The 11394-nt window shown below is 49.2% G+C and overlaps 1 protein-coding gene across 3 annotated transcripts in view; it reads left to right on the top strand.

The window, feature by feature from the left end:
• The first annotated feature begins 3508 nt into the window (after positions 1 to 3508).
• Positions 3509 to 11394, top strand: part of GNG12 (G protein subunit gamma 12) — a 110734-nt gene continuing 102848 nt past the window's right edge. Inside the window, exon 1 of one of the 3 annotated variants that reach the window (XM_044748940.2) lies at positions 3509 to 3877. The gene's annotated coding sequence lies outside the window, so the exon portion shown is untranslated. Of the gene's footprint in view, positions 3878 to 4950; positions 4975 to 11394 lie in introns of those variants that run through there. The other 2 variants (XM_044748932.2, XM_044748937.2) reach the window with 2 other exon arrangements.

Raw genomic sequence — 11394 nt, 5'->3', positions numbered from 1 at the left:
GAACCAGTCCCCTGCAATCGCCCTGGGCCATAGGCTCAGCTGTAACCATGCAGAGAGGCAGCCTCTGCCTCTGCCCAATCCTGCCAGCCCCACTTCCTTACAGGTGTATCTTTTTAACCACCCGCCAATAAACCTTCTTCACGCAAGGTATGTTTCCAGGTAACTCAATCTAAGGTATCACCCAAATTCACACTCACTGTTAGAAGTGGGACTAACCTCAGGTTTCCTGCCCCATCATCTTGTTAACCTAAACCATTCTCAGCTGCTAGACCTCTTTCTGTGGCTAAAGCTCTTCACATACAACTTGACATAACCCATTCCCCTACAAGACGGGCCTCCCAAGGTGTGATGCTGACGACCAGTGTGTTATACAAGATGATTTTGGTAGTACTTGGAATGGGCTGGTCTTTACTTTAATAGTTATCTTAGCTTTCGATTCCCCAGCAGCAGACCCTGAGATGAGGACTCAAGGGAAAACGATTTATTAGCATCCAGGCCAGCTTCATTGATGTGAAACCTGTAGCATCACATACCTGTGCAGTCACACAGGGCTCCATGCTTGGCTTGATACTTTGTTGTTTCCTTCTTGAAATTCTTTTTTTTTTTTTTTTTTGGTGAGGCAGATTGGCCCTGAGCTAACATCTGTTGCCAGTCTTCCTCTTTTTGCTTGAGGAAGATTGTCCCCGAGCTAACATCTGTGCTAATCTTCCTCTATTTTGTATATAGGACGCCACCACAACATGTCTTGATAAGCAGTGTGTAGGTCCACGCCCAGGGTCCAAACTTGCCAACCCCAGGCTGCCAAAGCGGAGCACACAAACTTAACCACTACACCACTCAAGGCCCCTCCATTTTGAAATTCTTAATAATTTATGAACATGTTTTCATTTTGTATCAGAGCCTGCAAATCCCATAGCTGGTCCTGATTAGGACATGTTCCTAGGAGACACTGGTGGGGGAGCGGGAATCAGGACCCAGGAGAGTGAGAAGGGAAAGCAAGAATGTGATGTAAGGCGAAGTCCCATGGGGAGGGGAGAGAATTTGGCCCAAACTTGTAGGAAGCTCTGTAGACAGTGGAGATCCACCCAGAGTTGTCCCAAAGTGGGGGAGGGGACAAAGGAACTGCAGTGTTTATAGCTCTGTACTCCTCAGTCACTGACTAAAGGCTGGGGCTTGGAGGGAGGGACATTAATTCCCAGGCACTTCCAGCTGTCCTGTGCGCAGGCAAAGCAAATCCTGCAGCTGAGGATGGTGCTCTGACCAGGAGATGCAGTACCGGTTGTGGGAATGAAGGCACACCTGGAGACCATTTGCGTGAAACTGGAAGAGGATGGGTAGGGCCATGGCGGAACACTGATATCGATTGCTGGAGTCAGAATGTACTCTAAGGTTTGTCTCCACCCTGACAAACAGAAAGCAGACGCCTAGGGAGATGCAGGAAGACTGCCGAATGGTAAGATTTCTGCTCATCCATCTTCTTTTTGAGTAAAAGACTGAGGCTTTACTTATCAAACCCACAATTTCATGGTTGGAACTACTAACAGCAAGGATAATATATGTAAGAAATAACAAAAGCAAGCCAATCAAAAATATCAATTAAAAATCATATAGGAGGTACACTGATGTGAGGGTGGCATGTGACTGATGGGAATTTGGACAGATCAGCAGAGTAGAAAGCACTGGATCCAGGGCTGTGGGTAAAACACCACATCTGGGGCCAGGCACCTTGGGTTTGAATTCTGGCTCCGCCACTTTTGGACTGCACGGCTTAACCTGCCCGTGCCTACCTGCTAGTGTTATTAGGAGGATTAAAAGAGTCACTGTATGCAGAACACTTAAAACACCTGCCAGGTAGGAAGTGGTGAGTGTCAGCTCTTATTCCTGCCTTGCTACTAACCAGATCCGTGCTTCTCAAACTGTCTGTGGCATTTTATTTTCAATCTCTTGCGGGCTGATGCTTTTGAACGACATGATAAATACAAAAGGGATAATGAGAAAAATGAAACAAAAGAAATATATAAAAGACAAGGCCATATTTTTAGATATTAGATACAATGGGCAGAAAATTACTCAAATTGCTATAAAAGTTTCTACACGCTCATCTTCGATTCCTATGCTTATCCCATTACAGATGGGTAACGGTTTCCAGACGGTCACAGTTCTGTGGTCCACACTTTGAACAGTACTGAATTAGAAAACCTTTGATAAGCCACTTAAGTTTTTAGTGCCTCAGTTTCCAGGTTTTTGTAAGAGACAAATGAGATTATGTACATGATAATCGGTTAGCACTTACTAAACTATACAGCCCCCCAGAAAAGGCAGTGAGTAGTAAGGCTGTTGAAGTCGCTTCTACAGTCTGCAGGCAAAACATACAAACCTCAGCATAGGACCGTCTCAGGCCCTGTTGGCATCAGCTGCTCGGTTTAGGGTGGAGCCTTTGAACTGTCATCATCTGTGCATGAATCAGTCAAGCATTTCCTACCACTGGACAGAGTGGGAAATAAAGGCTGCCCCCAGGAGGCTGTGGCTTGCACCCAACCACCACTGCCATCCACAGGTTGCAAAGACCACACTCCTGGGGAAAGACATCCAACCACACACTTCCTCCAACCTTAGCATCCCTTCTGCACTCTGCTCAAATGATTTTCCGGAGGATGACCCTTGAGTAGGGGTCAGGAGGAAGCTAAGAGTGAAGACAATGTCCTCACGGCAGCCCTTGGCTTCCAGCTCCCCTTGGCTTCCCTTCTCTTCACTTGGTGAAACCCAACACGCAGACATCCCTCACCAACACTTCTAGACTCCATTTCAAACATGGACTCTGCCCACACTGGTTCTAAATGACTTACTTTGGCCTCACCTTCTCTTTTTTCTCCACCCTGTCAAACAAGAAAGCAGATACCTAGGAATTTGCGGGAAGTCTGCTGAATGTAAGATTTCTGCACATCCCTCTTCTGGACTCTCTCTGGACTCTTCGAGGGTGAGCCCCCTGTCTGATGCATCTTTGTAACTCCCCCATCACCTTAGCACCATGCTTGGCACACGGCAGGTGTTCAATGAATGTTTGTTGAATGGCTATACGTTTGAACGGTTTGAAGTCTCTAGAAATAGAAGTGGCTCTTCAGACTACCCGACCTGAATCCATCCAGAAAAGACCAACCAAATCCAACTATTACGCACAACTCTGCCAGGTACTGGGCATTCGGAGACACAAATTTCACCGGGGAGAGATGGAGGGGAAGCTCAAGACGGGCGGATGGACTTCAAATTCAACAGTCCGCAGTTATAGCTCCACTTTCTGGGAAACAAAATCTCTCCGTTGCCCCAGGGCCCTTTAAATTTTACTGTGACTGTTTTCTTAAGAAATTCCTGGAGCAGAGCCTAACTTTTGTGTAGGGGGTTGGCAGCCAGCATATTCGCGGCCCAGGGGACGCTTGGCATAAGGGTTGGCCAGGCGTTCGCACGCGAAGGAACCTTCCAAGGAGTCGGGGCGGCCCCGTGGAAGGTCGTGAAGCGGGGGTGTCCGCGAGTCCTTGGACGCCAGGGCCTCCGTGAATTCCGAGAAGGGAAAATGGGGACGGCCAAGGCGGCCAGACGTTTGCGGAGCCGCCCAGCCCGCGGCCGCTCCCCTCCGCCGGCCCGGGACGACGCGGGCTCGGCGGCCGAAGCCGGGCGGGCCGGGGCGCCGGCCGCAGGGAGGGGGCCGGGCCGCGGAGGGAGGCCGGGCCGCGCCCCGCCCGTCGGGCTGTGCGCCCCGCCTCCCCGGGCGGGCGGAGCCGGCCGGCGGAGAGGAGGCGGAGGGCGCTCGGAGCCGTCGCCAGGAGCCCTTGGAGACCGAGTCCCGGCGGCGGCGGCGGCGGCGGGGCGGCAGCGCAGGCGGGTGAGCGGCGGGCCGGTCCCCGCGGGGACGGGCGCAGCGCGGGGTGGCGGCCGGCTGGCGGGGGGCCGCCCCGAGTCCCCGGGGCTGGGAAGCGAGGCGGAGGGAGGGAGCGGAGGAAAGAAGGAAGGAGGGAAGTGTCCCGGAGGGCGGGGACTGGTCGGGACGCGGGGCGCCGGAGGAGGGGAGGCCCGGGACGCGAGCCCGGGAGGCGGCCGGCGCGCTGGCCTCGACGGGCGGCCGGGGCGCGGGCAGTGGGCCCCTCGGGCCCGGGCGGGGGCGGGGGCAGGTCTCAGCGCGCGCTGCCTCCTCGCCGGCGCGCGGCCGTCCCCGGCTGGGTGGGGAGGCCCGGTGTGCCCGGCCCTTGCTCGCGGCGGGGCCGGCTTTGGGGGAGAGCGGGCATCTGGGGGGCCCGGGCGCCACGCCCCTCTCCCCTACTTTCTTCCTTCTGGGGGCCGGCGAGCGGCTGCGCAGCCCTGGAGGGCGCGCGGCGCTGGGGACTGGCGGGGACTTGGGGGGCGCGGCGAGGGGACCCCGGGCCGCCCCTCCCGTGGGGACCCCGGCAGCCAGGGATCCCGAGCGGGTGTTGCAGGTAGTATAGGAGGTCAGGACTCAGACAGGAGTCTTGCGTGAATTTTTTTAAAGGATTCCTAGACCCTTACTACTTGAGTCAGGGGCATTTCCTCTTCTTTTTAAAATTTTAACTAGGGCATATCAATTAAAGCTAATTTTAAAACGCTGTGACTGGCGTCTCCCGACACTCAGTTGTCCCTCGCCGGGTGTTTGTATCTTGTGAACTTGGCTTAAGCCATTCATAACTTTCGAAAAGGAACTCGGGCTTCTCGTTAAATCTCCGCCTTGGAACAAAACTTTGGACGACCGAAATCGGAGTGAAGGAGCTGCGGAGGCCTGTCATCTTGGTGGTCACCCCTGTCCGGGCGTGGTTGTATACAAACAGGAGCACAGAGAAGGAAATGGCCAAAACCCGGGGAGAAGGGAGGTCCCCTGCGCCCACGTGTCAGGGCACGTTTCATGGCTGCTGCGAGTGGAAACAGACCGGGAGTTTATTAGACCTTGTGGAGCTGGACCAACTTCACAGGGTTAGCTTCCTTCCCATCAGTTATTTCCTCTCCCCCCTGCTGTCTCCGCGGACACTGTTTATGTTTCCTGGGGCTCTTGTAGCTTCCTCTGAATAGATTGTCTGTAATGCATCTTTTGGCTGTTGTCGGAGGCGGGGTCCGTGGCTGTGTGTCCTGTGCTTTGGAAGCGGAGTTTGGCTCCGTTTCGAAAGCGCTGGCCCCACGCTGCACCTCGCCGGCTCCTCACCCCGGCGTGAGTGATGGCAGGATGGCGGCCTCACCTCGGAGAACCAGGAAGGCAGGCAGCGCCGAGGGCCAGGCTGGGCTCGGCTGTTGCCAAAACAATCACGTTCAAGTAAGGAGCCGTTTTGTTTTTTTAAAAAAAATAACCAAATTGTGTGTATCAGCAAGCCCCTTTTTCAATAAACAAATATGTGATTCACACACCCACTGTTTCTAAAAGTAATCAGACGTTTTACAGAGATTTCAGGGATAAAAGGACTTAAATGTTTCTGCCTTCTTTGCCTTCCCTAACAGTTAACCAGCACCGTAAAACCCTGGTTTAGTCCCAAAAATGCCCAACAATCCAACGACTGTGCCTCTAGACCTTATAAAAGATGCAATCCTATTTTTACTGTGTTTAACCCAGGTCATTTACTGGGTATTGAGCCGCAACAGCATTTCGATTTGTGTGGAAATACGTAAAAATATGAGTGTGTTTCACGAGAGACTGAAAAGATTAATTATTATAAAAACTTTCTGTGTGGCGAGCTCCGGTGTCGTTTGAAAGACTAGCTCTCCAACAGTGAGGTTGGCAGTGTTGGGCTTCTGTTGTCACTTGTTGAGGGTCATGGGGGGGTTTGTCAAGTTGTGAGGGCAAAGAGGTTTAATTAAAACGCTTGAAGAAATGGTTAGCCCATACCGGATCAGTTTTGTTTTTTTAATGTTGCAAACCTCTCTCGGAGAGGAAAAGAAAGTTTCAGATTTAGAATTGTCTCATTTATTGTGTTGGATTTCTATTGGGTGTGTTGTTTTTGTTTTAAGTTTTATATGTCAACTTAAGCTTAATCTAGGGAGGTAAATCATGGAAACCAAATAAAATTTTTCTGAGGCCTGATTTGGAAGAGAAGAGTTTAACGGTTTGGGGGTGTGGGTTTTGGTGTCAGACAGACGTAGATGGGAATATTAGTTACTTAACCTTTTTCAGTCTGATTTGTAAAATGGAGATTAAGGTGGTCTCTATCTCTAGGGTTTTTATGAAAGTATATGAAATAATCTTTGGAAAACACTTTATGAACTCACAGTTAATGTTCAAAATTATTAGGTATTTTATTTATTTAGCTTACTTTAGCAGCAGGCTACGGATAAATTACAAGATGGCAGCTTGAACTTTCTGGAGATGCTAGATTGCATAATTTTAAATTCCATAGGAGGTACCTGATTATATAGATAACTAGATAGATGGAGCTAGAGATATAGAGATGCGTGTTAATATTTCTGTACATTTGTGTGTCATGTTTCTACCATAACAGTAGGGAAATTATCATTAATGGATTAATAGTTTTAATATGCTTTTAAAGCTGAAGTTACAGTCATAATATTTTTAGAGCCAGGCAGTCAGAAACATTTCATTAATCATCTTTAAATTTAAAGAGAAGTTACATTTCGAATAGTCGTGTTTATTAGCCCTGGGTAGGAAATTAAACCAGAAACAGAAGTATTAGTCTTTAACCAAGTATGATTTTTAATTAAAGTATGAAAAAATGTGACCCAAGGGTATCCAGTTATTTACTTTTTCATATACTGACGTCCAGTGCCAACAGATAAGCTGTAAGAGTTTAGGATTGACTGGGAGTGTTTCCTAAATGTTCCGTAGGAGCATTGTGACTGACTGTAAACTTTGTGAGAAGGGGTGTTCAGTTAATTCGGGTAATCTGCTCATCGTGTGATTGAATCATTTGCAACCTTTTAAAAATGCTTTCACCTTTAAAACAAACCCTTTTGCGAGCCTGTTGCTTTTTCGTACTGCACATCAGGTGCACAGGATTGCATTGATCCCAGGCGTAGCCTGTGCCACAGGTGGCTTCTCATTTTACTAATGGCTCTACAGGGACTGCGCTTTATAATATTTTTAAATAACTGTAAAGGGTACAGTGTTATTATGAATCGTTTCTTGCCTATGACATTCTGCTCTGAAGCAGTGCAGGACGTGGTTGAATAAATTATTGATTCTTTTCACTCCTAGAACATCATAGCATAGTGATGGATCCCTGGCTTATGCTTCTAGGTAGAGTGTGGGCAAGTTACTTAATATCTCTGTGCGTCAATGAGGTGTTGTGAGGAATAAATGAGTTAATCTTTCTAAAGCATTTAGAAGAGTGCCTGGCACTGTCTATGTGCAATAAATATTAACATGAAGTTACTACTTCCTGAAATTTTCTCTAAGTGTTATGTAATGAGCCTGTATTATTTTTGTAACAGGAAAACAGCTATACAAAATTTTAATGTTTCCCAAAAATCTTAAAAAGCTCAGTAATTTAAAAAGTCCTGCCAAACAGTGCTTATGAAGTAAGAGAATATAATTAGGCGATTGTTGCATCTTTTAAATGTGAAATGAATCACAATGTTAATTTGTTAACAAGTTAATTTTCCTAGATCTCAATCCCATTTTACTTTCTTATTAGAACCTTAAAAAAAAAAACCCATAATCCAGGGGCTGGCCCGGTGGTGCATTGGTTAAGTGTGCATGTTCCACTTCTGCAGCCCGGGGTTCGCGGGTTTGGATCCCAGGTGCGGACATGGCACCGCTTCGCAAGCCATGCTGTGGTAGGTGTCCTGCATATAAGGTAGAGGAAGATGGGCACGGATGTTAACTCAGGCCAGTCTTCCTCTGCAAAAAGAGGAAGATTGGCAGCAGACGTTAGCTCAGGGCTAATCTTCCTCAAAAAAAAAAAAAAATCCCTAATCCATAGTGTCCGTGTTATAGGGGCAGAAGGAGAAGAGCAGTGGGCATAGTTACAGTGCATTATTACAGTTACAACCAGGTTTAAAAAAAGTTGAACTGAGCTTAGAAAAGAAAGTCTCGAAGAAAGTATGGACAGGTGGACAGTGGGACTATGGTGCTTTCCCCTTTTCTCCCTCCATTTTCCTCAGTGAACATGCATCTATAATAACAGTAATCCATTTGTGTAACAGTTACTCAATAAAAACTCTGGTTTATTAGCTACAAATAGCAGGATTTTGTTGTTGTTTTAGGAAAAAAACACCAGCTTGCATAGCAGTTGAAGGTCCTTAAGTTAATGTGAAAACCCTCATAGTGAAAACTGTTTGGCTGTAAAAGAGAGGCCCTTTCGGATGTTTGTAGGTTTAGCTTCATCAGAGATGTTTGAGATTAGGTTCTGCACACTGACCAAGGCCACTAACCTTGACTCTGCAGAAGTTGTCACTTCCCAGAGCCGGGCTCTGCATTGACGAGCTGTGTCCGATGCCTCCAAGACAGTCTTGAGGAAGACAGAAGTGTGCTTAGCTGAAGCAGAAAGTTCGAGAGATAAAAGATACAGCAGAGTCATGCGATTCCATGCACTGAGCTGTTCTGCATCCTGGGCCCTGGTCCAAGCCGTTTACAGATGTGAACTTGCTGAGCCCTTACAGCAGCCAGGGGAGGAAGCTGAGGCTCCCTCAGTGGCAAGGCCATCGTTCGACCCAGAGGTTCTGCCTCCACGCCCCATGCTCTGAGCGCTCTGCTAGGAGCTGCCGTGGAGGGGCGTCCAGCCAAAACTGGGGAAGGGAACTTCATGGAGGAAGTCCCTTTAGAAGCTATCAATCAAACCAAGAGCAACAGAGGAGAGGGCTCCTTTCAGGGGTGAGAGGACCACCCGGAGGAGAATTCGAGGTGCCTTCCATTGGGCTCACCCCTCTTCGGCCATAGATGTTGAACTTCCAGAATTGCCTCAGAGACCCAGCAGGCCTGAAGCGCTCTGTGAACTCGGCCTCTCCCGTCCTTGGACTCTTCAGCAGGGCCTTGAGGGTACAGACGAAGGCACTAGCGTGCCAGGTCCTGTTCTGGAACCAGCCCCCAGGAGCAGGTCCTGCCCTCTCGCAGGAACGAGAGGAGAGTGGTAAGCAGGTGGCTTGGATCCAGGGCAGAGCGTGGAGGTGATTTGACTGAAGTTACTTCTAGCTGGGTTATTCCTTTTATTGCCGAGTCTCTTGAAAATCATTTCTACTGTCACTTGCATGTTTGGTTTATCCTGTCAGGTTTATTGGGTATCCTAAAAGTGCTTAGCTGTGAGTGTCTGGTTGCCATCCTCTGAGAAGGAGGGTTTTTGTCTTCTTTTAATGGGTCTGCATTTCAGAGGATTACTGTGTAATAAAATCCAGGGTGTTGCAGACTGTTAAGACTTTTGCTACTTTCCACTCTGCTGGAGAACTAGGAGCTAAAAGAATTCTTTTAGTTCTGTCTTGGTGAATCAGTTACTAAGAATCTTTTGTAATTTTTCGCATTCACTGATTGTAAGCAGGTGACTTTGGGGCAAGAGGGTCAGGAGGCCTTATGATCCTCGTGCTTTCTTACAGAATGGACTCCCATTCCCATTGTGGTCGATGTCACGTAACTGACACAGGATCCCCTTTGGCTGACTGACGAGAGAAGCGCAGCTTCTAGTTTGGCATGGGTGGGCGTCATCACGGATGCTCACTGGAGTGCGCTCTGAGTCAGTCGTCTTCTCTGCACTTGCATTCCATGTGTAGAGAGTTGCCTTCATTCCCAACGGCTGTGTGCAAACCCGCATGAGCCCATTGGGAGTGGAATGTTAACTTTACCGAAGTAGAATAAGCAGACTTCTATTTAGATGCTACCAGCCAAGATGTCCCTGAGCACTGGACATTAAACCCTCAGCCCCCACTGGGACCCTTTGACTAAGATCCCAAGCTTGCAGTGACCTTAAATTTTGTCTGTTTTTCTGGGAGAAATGATTGCAGAGAAGCAACAGAGTTTAGCTCTCAGTGTGAGCTAAGTCTAAGGACGGAAAGAGGAATCAAACTCCAAAAGCTGCCTGGACTTGATTGAGGCTTAGTGAGGACTTGATGGATAGAAAACCATCATGCCAGATTTATTCAATCAGAATCTCGGGCAAATTGAAAGAGTATTGAAACCAGCAGGCCTGTCCTGTGCCTGCACTGCTGAAACCCTTTGAGTTAGACCTCCGGGCTTCACATGGGTGGACAGGTCATGACTGGCGGCTCAGACTTGTCAGGGGAGGGTTACATGTCTGGCCAAGAAGCGGAAAGATTGGATTGTGGCTTCTTGACAGAGCTTCCTTGAACTCTTGTACAGGTTGTTCACTGCACAAGAATGCCTAGCCAAGGAAGCAAGTGAGAACTCAAATCTGCTCAAAAACCATGTGTCCTGGGCTAGAACTGCCTCTGCCGGATGGAAGGGGCACTTCTTTCTGACACCGTCAGGTGGGCAAGGCTAGGTCCACTTGGAGGGCTGGCCTGTTTCTGACTCACATGAAGGCATGACGTGGCCAGCAGCTGCTGTGCCTCTCGAGGCCCCATCAGCCACAGTGACCCTCTAAATGCACCCGCAGCCTCTGGCACTTAGTAGGTGCCTAACAAATGCCAGTGGAATGAAGGACTAAAACCATGTTCTTTGCAGTGTGTGCCAGCAAGGTGCACGATGAGCCAGGGTTCTTTTTTAATCAAAAAAGTAACATCGATTGTCTCTGCTGGGAACCGCACGTTGAGAGGGCCATGTTCCCTGTGGCCGGCTTCCTCCCCCTCAGGGCATCATCTCCTGGGGGCAGTTACTGTTTACTGTCAGTCAAACACCAGCAACATCTCAGTGTCGCCTGATGGTGCCAGGGTCCCTGCTCCCTTCTTGCCCTCCCCCTGAGGAGGGGATGCAGTGGTGCCTCATGGGAATGTGCAGAGGGATTCCTGTTAGTTATTTCTTGGCTGTGGGCCCCCCCCTTGGGACAGGATGCAAAGGACAGTGGCTGTGGGAACCTTCGGAACTCACCTGTGGCTTCCTGTGTGAGAAGACTTTTCTAGTTTAGGGTAAGAAGTGGGGAACCTTGTTGCCAAAGCTATGAAAAACTAAGTCAGGGAGTGTGTCCGTGTCCCCCTCGGTGCCAATTGGCACTTCTCGCAGGCTTTTTCTTTTAAGTCGATCCTTTAGACAGCTGGCTCTCAGAATTCACTTCCTCTTCCTGGCTCCACTGCGGAGAGGCAGTCCTGCAGCAGGTGAGAGCGGCCATGGCCAGTGGATCAGCCTGAAGCCAATGGTTCCAGAGAGGACCGTGCTGGTTCCTACTTAGGACCTCGGCCCTCTGCTGCTTCATGGAGAGACGGCACGTGGTGGGAAGAGCCCACGGGCGCAGAGACCTGACCGCCCTTCACATCTAATCCGGTTAAATGCAGTCTTCTTCAGGCGAGCTC

Source organism: Equus asinus, chromosome 16, assembly GCF_041296235.1.
Source record: "Equus asinus isolate D_3611 breed Donkey chromosome 16, EquAss-T2T_v2, whole genome shotgun sequence".
Classification (NCBI taxonomy): domain Eukaryota; kingdom Metazoa; phylum Chordata; class Mammalia; order Perissodactyla; family Equidae; genus Equus; species Equus asinus.
Note: the sequence above shows the minus strand (reverse complement) of the source record. Positions and strands in the feature narration are given on the sequence as shown.